This window comes from Phalacrocorax aristotelis, chromosome 2, assembly GCF_949628215.1.
Source record: "Phalacrocorax aristotelis chromosome 2, bGulAri2.1, whole genome shotgun sequence".
NCBI classification, from domain to species: domain Eukaryota; kingdom Metazoa; phylum Chordata; class Aves; order Suliformes; family Phalacrocoracidae; genus Phalacrocorax; species Phalacrocorax aristotelis.
Window position 1 is genome coordinate 74,159,326 of NC_134277.1, and position 13,056 is coordinate 74,172,381.

At 38.7% G+C, this 13,056-nt stretch overlaps 1 protein-coding gene across 8 annotated transcripts in view; it reads right to left on the reverse strand.

Annotated features, from left to right (window-relative positions):
• FARS2 (phenylalanyl-tRNA synthetase 2, mitochondrial) overlaps positions 1-13,056 on the reverse strand; it is a 255,752-nt gene that overhangs the window by 110,695 nt on the left and 132,001 nt on the right. The gene's annotated exons all lie outside the window — the stretch shown is intronic.

Sequence of the window (13,056 nt, forward strand, 5' to 3'; positions counted from 1 at the left end):
CAAAAATCAGAGCAGCCAGAACACAGCTGATAGCAGCACAGTCTCATGGTTACTCTGAAAGCCTGACACTGCACAGTAAATTCAACTTTACGGGCAGGGATTGACACCCCATTTTGTGTTTCTACAGCACCTACTGTAAAGAAGCCTTGGGTTCATGACTGGGGTTCCTTGGCTTTGCAGTATATAAAAATAATAGACAGATAAGGTTCATTATTTAACAACTACACTTTTCTGCCACAAACTCGTTCTTTGGAAGAAACTCATGAAAAGCCTCATGATCACATAGGCATCTCTTGCCTTATAACTGGGATTGGGATAAGAGTTGTTCCTTTCCTAGAATGATTTGGGTGAGACACATAATAAATGTAAAATATTACATTTCCAAATCTTTCCATCAATAGTAGTTCAGCATTCTGATGGTAAAGCTATAAAAAGATTTCTTACTGAAGTGTAACATATATACTCCAATACAATGGACTCCAACATAATGCCACTACAGTGTTCTATTGAAGTTCTCTGACGAGGTTCCAGGTACACACAATTAATTTGTTTCAAAAAATCACAACATGAAAGGTCCAAGTGTACCTAAAGGTACTGTCATATAGCACAGGCTGGAAAAATCTTTGTTCAGAAGCACTACTCCCAGTTTTTCTTTCTTCTTACTAGAAAACTACTCCACCAGTCCTGTGCTACAATAGTTGGAAGGACATTTCTCACTTTTGCTCACAAAGGGCTCTTCAAAGTGTGACTGGCCTCCCAAGCCATGCCTGCTTATTGATCTTCCAGCCGAAAAAATTCGACCATTGCACTTTCCTGGGAAAAATTATTTCTGTCAACAGGACTCACGCTATTCAAAGACATGGGTGTGTTTTAAATATATAATTACAGGAAGTAAGTACTCTATGACATCAGACACTACCAAGCAGGATTTGCAGTCAATGTCACAAAAAGTCCCTCTTGCATTGCTCTCTACATTGTTCCCGAGTATAGTGTTTCCAGTTGGCGTTTGTCTATCTGGACACCTGCAAATGTATTTATCTGCACCTGTAATATACCTATGGATGCTCACCTAGTCTTCTGGTACATTTTGTACACAAGAAATGTACATTTTGTCCACTAATGCTACAGTATACAGCTGTAGCATTAGTGGATACCTCAGAAAACTCAATTCTGTGCCTCAGGAAAAGGCAGAGGGAGCCATGACTTGTTATTCTGCCTTGGCCTAAAATCTCCTCTCTTTCTTCTCTCATGCCCATGTTCCCAGGAACACCAAGGTGAAGCAAAACCTGAACTTACAAGTGAGTTTCTTTAGTGTGTAGTGCACTGCTCGACTTTTATGCAGCCACAACCCTCTGAACTGCATCACCTGGGAAAGGACTTAAGCTGTGCCTAACCCCATGCCGGCTCAGTGACACTGGAATGGCACTGCCATGCCCAGCACTCTTCTGGCGCAGGAACTGATGGGTCATACTCAAGGCAAAAGAGTTCTCCCTCCTACTCAGTTCATCTTTTGAAATTATGCCTGAAGGCTATTAACGTATTCTCTTTGGATTTTGGGAGGCTTCCAAGTGGAAGCAGAGATATCTGCAAGAAGATGCTGAGCAGAAGCCTACTTCTGGGGGACACCGTTGGCTACTTAATCACTACACGTTGCTAGGGATCTGGTCTAAACCAGTCCCTTCAGCTCTACTGTAAATGGGCAGAGAGAATCACAAATAATTCTTCGCTCTATCATAAATACGTACAGACAAAACACTTAACTTTTAGACAGGTAAATCAGATTAGATGAATTTGACCCTATGTGCCCATTTCAGCTTTGATTTTTATCATGAAATAAGCATTCCTGTAAAATTACAAGGAAGAGAACAAAAATCTTTCATCTCAGAGTCATCACCACACATTAATTTCTGGTTTGGATTTCCTTCTCAGATTTCTTTTAATTAGTTTCATCATTTCTAGCAACCTCTTTCATGATTTAGGAACTCATATGACACAAATACAATGGAAATTACATTTTGAGTACTCTCCTCTCCTTATCTCCCTCTTCCCGCATTGCACAAAGTGCCTATAGCCACCTTTTTTTTCAATTTATAATTTATTTAATTTATTGCAACTCTTCTTATTCCCCAGTAATACTACAGGATCACGGCCAGACCTCCATGTTCTTCTTGCTTATGAGTAGAACATTTAATTAAAGACTAATTTTAAAATTAACCCACCATCTCCATATGAAGCAGGTGACAATAAAATATTGAAGATTAAGTAATTATTCCTTAAAGTTCAAATTAACTCTTCTTCCTCTACTTTGTAATTCACATGAAATCCCTGAGTTCTGGCAGCATATTTATTTCTAAAAAATAATGATTTCTTAAAAAGTGACAAATTGTATTACAATTTGGCATAAAGTGGTTGAAGGAATTTCACAGAATACAGAGTCAGCAGCTTCTACACTACTGCAGTTGGAAGAAGTATAACATTGTGAAGTCCCATATAAACTATACAAGAAAAGCTTAGGAAAAGACACAAGGAGAGGTTTTGCTTGAAGTCCTTGAAATAATTTGTGGAAGCACCTTAGTTGTACATTTTGCAGAGGCTACTTGCCTACTCTTGCCATGCAGCTGACAAGGCACATGACAGATGATGGAAACAGATGCAGAAGCAATAAAATATACAAGTGAAACAGATTATGCTCTACAATTCTTTCTAGCAAAATGGCATGACTACAACAACCCTACAATAAATGAAATCAATATAAAAGGAAAAGAAACTACACGAACTTGCTTTTCCCTTAGGGGCTAATATCTTGGCAAGATATCGCTGTTATTTTATAAGTTCAAAATTAAGTTTATATGTAGTCTTTCAATGTACACTTTTAAATCCCCTTTTATGCTGTCTATCTCTAATGACATCTCCTAACAAAGTATATCAATAGCAAAATGTCCCATTTTACATGCAAGGCCATTATCCCAGGTATGATGGGCATCCAGGGAAGTACGTGCTTTACTAAAACAAAAACCAAAATATTACCTTATTAGACAACAGCAATGTGTCCCCAACAGAGTGAACTGGTAAAACTTGTTTTTCTTCGGCAAGCTGGAAGTGACTGTTCTTAACGATGTAACGGTGAAAGGTCAGCGTCAGCACAATTCCAGCAGCAAGAAGTTGGTTCTGCTGGTATGAAGTACACCTACAGCACACCTACACTGGCCGACCTCTCCTATAGTGGGCTGGGGACTGACGCCGACTCACAAGGTATGTGTTACACTGGATTATGTGGTGCACTAAGTTACTGTTACACTGATGATGTCCAGCTGGTGCTGTACACATATGCTTATGTAAACACATTAGCATCCCACAGACAACCTCTCGATGTATTACTGGACTTACAGCTGGTGAGCAGAGTTATACTGCTAACAGCCAGAAATGAAGGGAATGCTCATTGCAAAAAGATGGGCTGCAGGATAACCCAGTAACTACCTTCCTCCTAGGGATCTCCCTAGGTATGTGCATTGTATAGAACAATTTTCTCCCTTACCCAGGGACCAACAGCACAAAACACAACAGTTTTATTTACCTTTGAAGGAGGAGAGAAACTCCTCAGAAAAGATATTCAAAGAAGGCAAAGACTGCCACATAAAGCACTCCAACTTCCACAGCTGCTTGAAAAAAATCATGATTCTCCCACTGTGTTCATATAAACTCTCAATTATATCTAATATTTTGTATGTGTAATAATCATAGAGGTATATACACACAGAATTACTCTACAAAGCTTGTAATTATATTACACTGATGACTCATAAGAAGGTGATGATATACAACAGAATACCTCAATTTTTCAGTTTTCAATTTAAAACCTCGAGGAAATGGCCCACAAAAGTAAGCCTTAATACAACACTCGGTGTTTCAATGACACATTCAGATATTCTGAAATGCTAGAATTAAGGTTGCCTAAGGAACACTAAGATGCTTTCATCTCAGAAATACATTACGATGCTGTCTTCAATGAGACAAACAAGTATTAAACTTTCCACAAGACTTTGTTCTGTTCAGCACAGAGAAGAGGCAACAGTTAATGATCCCTCCTTGCGTTTCTTGCACTGCTGAACGTACACCCAAGGTACCTTACGCGCTGAGTAATATTCAAGCAGAGCCCTGAATACACATTCTTTCATTTATGAGCCTCCCAATGAAGCTTCAGTTCCACAATATTTAACTCACTGAAAAAGATTAAGGACTTTTTTTTCTTCTTCCACGTCTCAGTGAGTTGAGGAAGAATTGCTGTCTCCTGTATTGCAGGCTGGGAACTTGGGCACAGAGACTTTAACATCAAAAGCAACTATTAGTTTTGCTCTCAATCTGAGATACCTGGGACCTGATGTTTCTGAGCACCAAGCATTACATGGTGTTTAATATTTCAAAGTACAGGTCCCTATTACTACAGCTGCAGCTGTGACCACTCAACACTTCTACAAGTCAGATCCCAGGGTCTAAAGTCAGCACTGAGACAACAAAAAGCACAGTTAGTGGCCACATGCGAAAAGTTTGAGTTAGGAGATGGTCCTACACTCAGCTAGGAACTTTTTTGCTCAGGAAGGAAGAGAAGGCAGAGCAGTGTTCACTCTCACAGACTGTCCTTCCCAGCTGTCATTAAAGGCACCCATTTCATGCTTTCCAACTACTGCTTTAGTGAGGCAGAAGCTTGCAATAGCAGCCCTCCACCCAGCAGTCCCAATTCATGCACAGAGGAATGCTCATCCTGGAAACTGAATGAGATAGTCGTCCTTCACAGAAGTAACCTTAGCAATGTCCTTTGCCTCCTAAACTGCTCCTGCTCCCCCCAAGACTCTGGCTTTCTAACGAAGAAGGTTTCTCTCTCTCTCTTGCTGGAATGCAGCATGGAAGTTTCAAGGGAGCAAGCCTCCTGCATCCTGGAAAGGTGCTGATGGATGCCTACAGCCCTGGACTGAACTGCAGAGCTTGACTCAGCCCATGCCCAGCTCACAGTGAACACTGGACGAGTTCAGCTGACAGCAAGTCATGGCACCACTGAGCCCGCACTGAGTTTCCAGAGGATGCCAGAGCTAAAGAAACTCCTGTGGATAAATGTGTCTGAACCCTTCACCCAAGTAGTGCTCTATCTTACTCACAGGCACAGCCTCTGAGATAGCACTATTTACTGAACACAGGTACGTACCTCTCGTATGCTTTTTTTTCCCTCTCCTGGAATGTGCCTCCTTCAATGAGCAGTCAAAACTACAAATAAGGTGGGCTAAAGATGTGTACAGACTTGACTAGAAGTTGACTGAAAACTACAGGAGTATATAACCTGAAGCCCACTGAGGAGAACAGAGAAAAAAAAAAAAACCACACAGACTTCAGTAAAGTAGGGAAAAGTTCCTTCCTCACCAAACACCACCTTGTTCCATGCACAGGGCAGGGACGCAGCAGACAGACCACTGTCTTGGCGGAGAAGGAGACGTGCTCAGGTGTGTAACTGGGGGTGGGTGGGGGTGGGTGGGTATCACAGCAGCTCAGTGGGAAAGATCTGAGCTTCACTCAGTGAGTTTTGTATCTTCCTTACAGACTATATGAATGGAAATATTCTGATATATGTACAACATAAATGAAAGTCTAATGCTTTGATTACATGGTATTTTAATTCGCAGTTAAAATATTTAAATGAATTAACAGAGAAGACTATTCATCTGCTTTTCTTTCTGGAGGAATGAATATATTAAGAAAAATAATTTCTCTTCATCATTTGAAAAACTGCAATTTAAAACCCCTTATTAAAGAGATTCCTTTCTCAAAAAAGTCACTAGTTCTCTAACTAATGTTCCTTTTTCATAGCTGGTAATTAATCTATTGTCATCTACCAAACTTAATTTTGGAAAGGTAATGACACTGACACTTAAAGAAATGAATGATAAAAGAAATGTTAGGCCCCCTAATTCTATAATTCCTAGGTAATAACAATTAATGAAATAGTATTGTTCCCTGGGAATTTTTTGTAAGGGGCTGCTGTGCTTTTAAGATTTACTGTCATGATCAAATTGTGTCTCTTATAGCTATCAGAAATATGATTAAAAGAAGACTCTTCCTAGAAAATAAACCTACAGATAGTTTTTAATGACATCTTGTTTCCATTGCAGTTTGAAAGTTGACAGCAATTGCTATAGAAACTGTGTCTGGTAATTTTTGCCCTGCTTTCATTTAGAGAAGTCCATGTTGAATATCAGTCCCACTTGTCAACAGAGGGGAATCTGAAATATATTAACATTTAGTTTTACAGGACAGATACTAATTGGTGTGTTATTTTGTCACTGTGTAAATTTTCAGTGACCTTTCCAAAAAAGAAATAACAAGTCAATAGAAACTGTTTTTTCTTGACTTTTTCCACACCCTTTTAAATATTTTTTTTAAACAGCCATCTGAAGTTTCTTAATCCTTTTCCAGCTACATGAATTTTCATTTTTTAGTCTTTTTTTTTAAGGTAGAAAGAATAGGTAAGGTGGGTTTGTTCTTTTTTTACTTTGCATTTTACTTTATTGGAGGGTTTCTCAACTTGTTATCTCAACTAACATATTTTGTATTTACAGCAAATAACACCAGGTTTTCCAGCACAAACTATCCTAAGAACTCATTCCCCTCCTCACCTTCTCCCTCTCCCAGGAAATGGAAAAAGAAAACACAACAAAATGAAAACACAGAGGGGCCAGCTTTTAGCAGTTGATGCATATCTGTGCATCTTGTAAAGAAATATCTGAACAAACATAATCAGTTTATCTACAAAAACCCACTGAACTTACTGGATAACAGTGTTTGTAAATATGAGATATATCAGCATAGCTGTGGATAAAGATTGAATCAGCCCAAATCCTATTACACTTGCTCTGTGCTCCACCACCACACGCTTGACACCCTTCCTTCTGGTGGGAGACAAAGCAAACCAGTAGCCATTTTAAAAGGTGGCATGGGCAGCTGTCTGCATACTCTGCCTCTCTCCTGAAAGCAAAAGAAATTTGAACACGAATGCATGCAGCATGTGAAGGAAACGGGAGAAATTAAAAGTCTAAGTGCAGCTGCAGAGCCATGACCTCACTGGGATTACAAATGTGGTGGGACAGCTTGCTTGACTGGAGTGATGGATGGGTACAGGCTTTTTTGGGAGAGATTTAAAACCTGACTGAACAAAGCCCTGGGCAACCTGTTCTTCCTGGACTTGCTTTGATCAGGGGGTTGGACTACAGACTCCTGCAGGTCCCCTCTGATCTACATGATTCTGTGATTGTGGCTTTGTGCGTGTGTGTGTGTACATGTAATTCTTTGCAGGAAAATCATGCTCAGTCTTTGCTAAGTAGAAATCTTCAGCTAGGAAAAAGCCCAATATACTAATCTCAACAGAAAACTTCATGCAGAAAATGGTTGGACTCGATGATCTTAAAGGTCTTTTCCAGCCTAAATGATGCTATGACTCTATGATCTATAGCTATTACCCAGGATTTCAGTGGGCTTAAAAAACCAAAAGGAGCCTGGAAGACTGTATCATAACATTGCTCCTCTTCCTCCCCCACCCCCCCCACCCCCCCCACCCCCCAAAAAAAAAAAGGAGGTACAACATGACAGTGTGATATTCTTTCTCAGTAGATTACATTTTAAACTAAAACACTCTGAGGTAATTTTCATAAAAACTCCCTGTCAATTCTTTCTGCAGTGAATGGTTAAGTATGTAATATTGAGTAGATAAACCGCATGCTTTCTATGTGGCAGCGTTTTAAGTAGCATCTTTGGCTTAACCTCCTCATGCAACCACAATCAGAAGAACTATAAATGTCACTTGTCATTTATGGAGCACTTCATCATTTCACGGCATGCTGGACAAACTAGTTAATATTTAACACAGCTCTTGGGATTATGGCTCCACTTCACAGATCAGAAAAAGAGGGGCTCCAAACATCTCCTTTGAGAAGTAACCCCTATTTCTGGGTGCCCATCCCTGGGCTGCAGGTGATTGTGAAACCTAACAAGGTCCTGCCATACAGAGTATTCAAACTGGTGATTAATTTATGATACATTCAAAGAACTCTTATTCTTGCAACTAACCACTCAATAGGATCATTTTTTTAAAATTAAAACTAAACTCCACACATGCAACCACAGACCCCTTTAAGAACATTGCAGTGGGATGCTAACAGTTAATGAAATAAAACATGATATCTTAGGCGTTCCCACAAGTTACTAAAGATACAAGATGCCCAGTTACATGAGACACTCAACTTGACACTGGATTAGCTAACATGGTGAACTGCTGAGCTTCACATCCTATAAGATCTATGCAATCCCTGCAAATCATGTTCAGTAGTATTTTTTGCCCTCTTTCCTTAGATATTTACAAATAATTATATGGATTTTAATATTTTGGAAAGCAGAAGCCCCTTCCAGGAATACAATATTTCATATCATAATCCTGATATAAATCACCATTCACTCAAATCAAATAGATCCTGATGAAAACAAACAAAAAATCCAGGTCCTCTCAGTTGTTCAGCAGCCACTGTCTTGACTTTGATACTACAATTTAATTAATGTTCTAGTTCTGAAACTCTCACATCGCTGACAGGAGCTAGATTTCTAGTACCAAAAAAATAAGCACAAAAGGATACGTCCCAACATATATTAAAAAAAAAATTTAAATTAGAGATCTTTGTAAGATGCCTTATCAAAAAAGACAAAGCAATGCATGCTTTTGTGGTCAAATTCCCTTGACATTTCTATAATCTTATTATTACAGTCTGTAAGAAAAAAGCCTGTAAAGGTACCCAAATACTGATTAGTAATGCCATGTTTAAGTAACTGTTTGTTACTTGGAAGCTGGCCATTTCTGTATCATGCAGTGAGTTTGGATTGAAGTTAAATATAAGAAATAGTAGGAATTATCAAATCAACACACAGGTACATAACACCATCTAGACCAAAGGGGATTACGTGCTGCAACTCCTCCATTACTAATAAGGGATTGGAAAATTGATAATGCCAAGCAGAAAACTCCCCTACAAGGAGATCTCACCATCTGGCTTATCTCATACCCAAAGGGAATTAAACAATAAAAGATAATAATTTTCCAACAGTGATGCAGCAGTGCAGAGTGGAGGACAAGAACCAGCCGCAGCCTGTTTATGAAGCATTTTTATAACACAGTTCTTTATATTTTCTTGCAAACATCAAGCCTTAGGGAAGTACTACAATTAATCTTGTCTTAGAAATGATGAAATTTGAAACATAATAGTCATTTCCTCAAAGAAACCAAATCATTAACTCAGTGAACAACACAGCTCAGAATTATTGATTTCTAGAATTGATGTCTGAATCATGAAAATACACTTCAGCTGGAGTTTCTGTACTCTGCTCCAACTTCAAAGCTTTTGAACTTCCAAACGTATTAATTTCTACACAACGATGCTGCATTAACAGAATCTTAATTATACAGTTTTAAATTACTTCATCAAATTAATTACCTATTCATACTGTTTGTAAGGAATTTATGACAAACTAAAAACAAGTAACAAATCAGGACATGCGTTTAAATTTCTTAAATAGTCCATTTTATCAGAAGTCACTGAGACTATAAAACTTTCTTACTCTATACTTCAAGTTTAGCCATACATGAAAAAGCTACTCTTAATAAAATACATGATTGTGATTGTGCAGTATACTGTATATATGGGAAAGTAAGCATCATCAAGTTTTGCCTTGTCAGCTAACTGCGAAGCATTCCTGACTAGAAAGAAATATATGCAATATTTGGTTATCATATTTGTCTAGTGTAGGTTTTTTCCACGTTTCTCTCGTGCAAGTATTACTGATCATGAGACAGAACAGTGAGATGGACCACTGCTCAGCTGGAGCATAGAACCTGCTAACTTTCCTTTCATGATCTCTTTTTCATTAATGTACTTTCAAAATATGCATACCTCTAAGAATGCAAACCACAAAATACTATAAAATCATCATAGCTACACAGGAGCGACTTGCTATTAAAATATTAAAAGTCAACAGAATCATCATAATTTCATTTTCCTTGTCAGTTCTAGGATGTATTGTGCACCAGTTGCACATAATTGTAAGAGGTTTTTAGCTTCTGAGCACTGTTTTCATCATGGTTGTCTGCTTTCCTGAACAATTTAAAATGTCATCAGCCATTAAAATACAACCAGATTAATCAACTTGTCCTTGGATAATTATCACATGAAGTTTGCACATATGTTAGCATAAGCTTTCTTTCTACAAAATGTGTGTAATTCCACCATGTCAGATAAGACAGGATATGCTCTAAGGCACAGCAATGCTTGAATGAATGTAAATCCTTCCTACTTTTTGTTGTCACAATAGAAACAGAAGCCTTTCTGCCAAACTCTATGAAAGAATCATCATCATCAGATTTCAGTACGTATTCATTTTTAATTCCTCAGAAATAAAATGAAATAATTAGGGATTGCCTCCCCAGAAATGTATTCAGCTATTAAAATTAATTTGTGTTTTTCATAGGAGAATACAAAAAAAGTAAAAATTCTCATTTTGGATTTAAAATAAATCCTCTACATTTCTATGCAACCTAGAATCAAAATTAATAGGCTTCTAGACTCCTGTAAAGAAGCTCTACCCTGAAACAGGCTTGTAGTTTATGTACAGTCAATTGGCCAGAGCTGGAACTTGCACATGAGAGGCAGAACAAAAGACCACCAAGCACAAAAGCACAAGATGGAAAACAGAATGAGAGGTAAAAAGGAAAAAAAAAAAATCCCACATTTGCACAGACTGGACTGCATAACAAGCTCAGCTGGTGTGAATTGGTATAAAAGCTCCTCCAACATCAGTGAAGCTGTGCCAATTTAGACCAGATGAGATCTAAGCTGTCATTAGCCAAATGGCAAAAGAAAAAAAAAAACCTGGCCCAGTTCTTATTTATTCCAATTTCCATGCACGTTCACACAAAAGTATATCATTGGCTTCACCACTGTTATTCCTAGTTTCCCTCAGCATAAGTAGGAGAAGAATCAGGAGTATTGTGTTTCCACAGGTTTGCTCATAAATATCTATTGACTGCACAACTGCTTGAGCTATCCAACACCATCCTGTAACAACATTTCAGATCAGATTAAACTCACTGTAATTCAGATTTCATAAAAAAAACCCAGAAAGTCAGGCCAGACAAAGCCATAGGAATTCCTGCCAAGCTGTCATTTTTATTAAAACCCATATGACCTGCTTTGGAAAACTTTACCCTTAAAGAAATAAAAAAAAAATTAAGGGTTGTAAGCACATAGAACAAACAAAGAAAAGCAGAAACCGGCCAGTGCCAAGTCCTTCCCCAACACAGGGAGATGGAAGACAGTTTGGACCAGCACCTGCACTTTGCCACTCTCCAAATTCTCAACAGACAGAGGGTCCAGCCATTATGCAGTACTGCACAGATGATATTAACCTAATCACAGCACAGAGAGGAAGCTAAATTCAGTAAAATTGCTAGTCCCATTGTTTATTCCTTGTTTTAGCTTTAGTCAATATTTACAACACTCTTAGGCAATCCTTTCAGATGAACCAACCAGCCCTTTCCTCCCCCTCTTTTGCTGCCACAGAAACTGCAAGGATGTCTACGCAGCGCACAAAGGCTAAAGGTACACAGGCCACTTCTTGAACAAGCTAATTCAGCTGCCAAATCTTATCCAGTCAGGTCAGTAGGAAGCTCCAAAAAGAACAATTTATCCCACTTCTTTCTTGCCGAGGTAAACCAGCCAGTTCTCCTACAGCTAGTCTGTTTGTGGCAAACATATCTTGAGGATTTACTCATCTGCCAAGTCTGCAGAATGCACCTGCCTCTTCCAGCGACCCAAAAACTGATGTGCTATTCCCCAGTCTTCCGCTCCTACCATTAGTCTCAGGATAAACTCATCACTACATCAGCTTTATCAGACCACTTAAATTGGCAAATCTGCCAGTTATTATCACACAATCACGGTTATGTACTGATCCTCACAAATTTTTGACCTCATAATTCGCATAGTCACACAGACATGCTATGATAGGAAAATGGCAAAGTCTGCCTCTATCCATCTTTCCTCTCTTTGAATCCACATAGTTCAGGTAAGAAGGGAAGGTCAATTTGCACAACTGCACTTCAAGCAATGCAAATAATTATGCAAGTGTACTGTTCTCTGCGCTTACACTGCTCTGTATTCTACAACCATGAAGACTGCCAGAAAACCCCAAAGAGTATCAGAGTAAAAACTGGACAAAAAACTTCCAAGAAACTACATACAAACACCTCCCACTCCTCCCAGCTACCACTGAAAAGAGAAGGTACAAATTCTGTGTTTCCTATGTGTTGCAAAGTTACCCTGCTTGCCCGTATGTGCCAAAAAGGAACAAGTACTGGGAGATGATCAGAAGAAAAATAATATTATGTTACAGGAAGAGAGCTGATGATATCAAGCTTGATACTGTTTGAGCCAAGAAACATACCCTTGGGTCCTCAATATCACTAGGGAGCTCTTCTATATATTTGCCATGGTTGATACATTTGCTTTAACACTTCTACAAATTTGATCTAAAAGATTAATAAAAAGTGAGACAGGTGAAATGATCAATAAAGACTTAAAAGTATCCCAAAAGCTTACAGTGGTCCCTTAAGGTAGCAGAAGCATACGTTTCACTGGTGAAATAAAGGTGCAAGGCTATCACTCACGTTGTTAAATGGTGCCTGTCAAAAAAGAGCCAGGTCTGATTATTTCAACAATAGCAGCCAAATCCATCTGGTGCTCAGTGACCATCCAGAAAGCACTTACAAGCTTCAAAGGACTGAGTTACTATGGCACATCCTCGAGATATATACACAAAATCATTACTAATCGATTTTTATTTTGTAAGAAGTTTTCTTCTACCTTAAAGCTCAACTGAGTGACAACGGTTTCTTGATGAATTCAGAGCAAAATGGTGTAAGGGGTGTATTTCTGAAGCCAATGGCAAACACTGCACCCTGAGACATCCTGGTTCTAA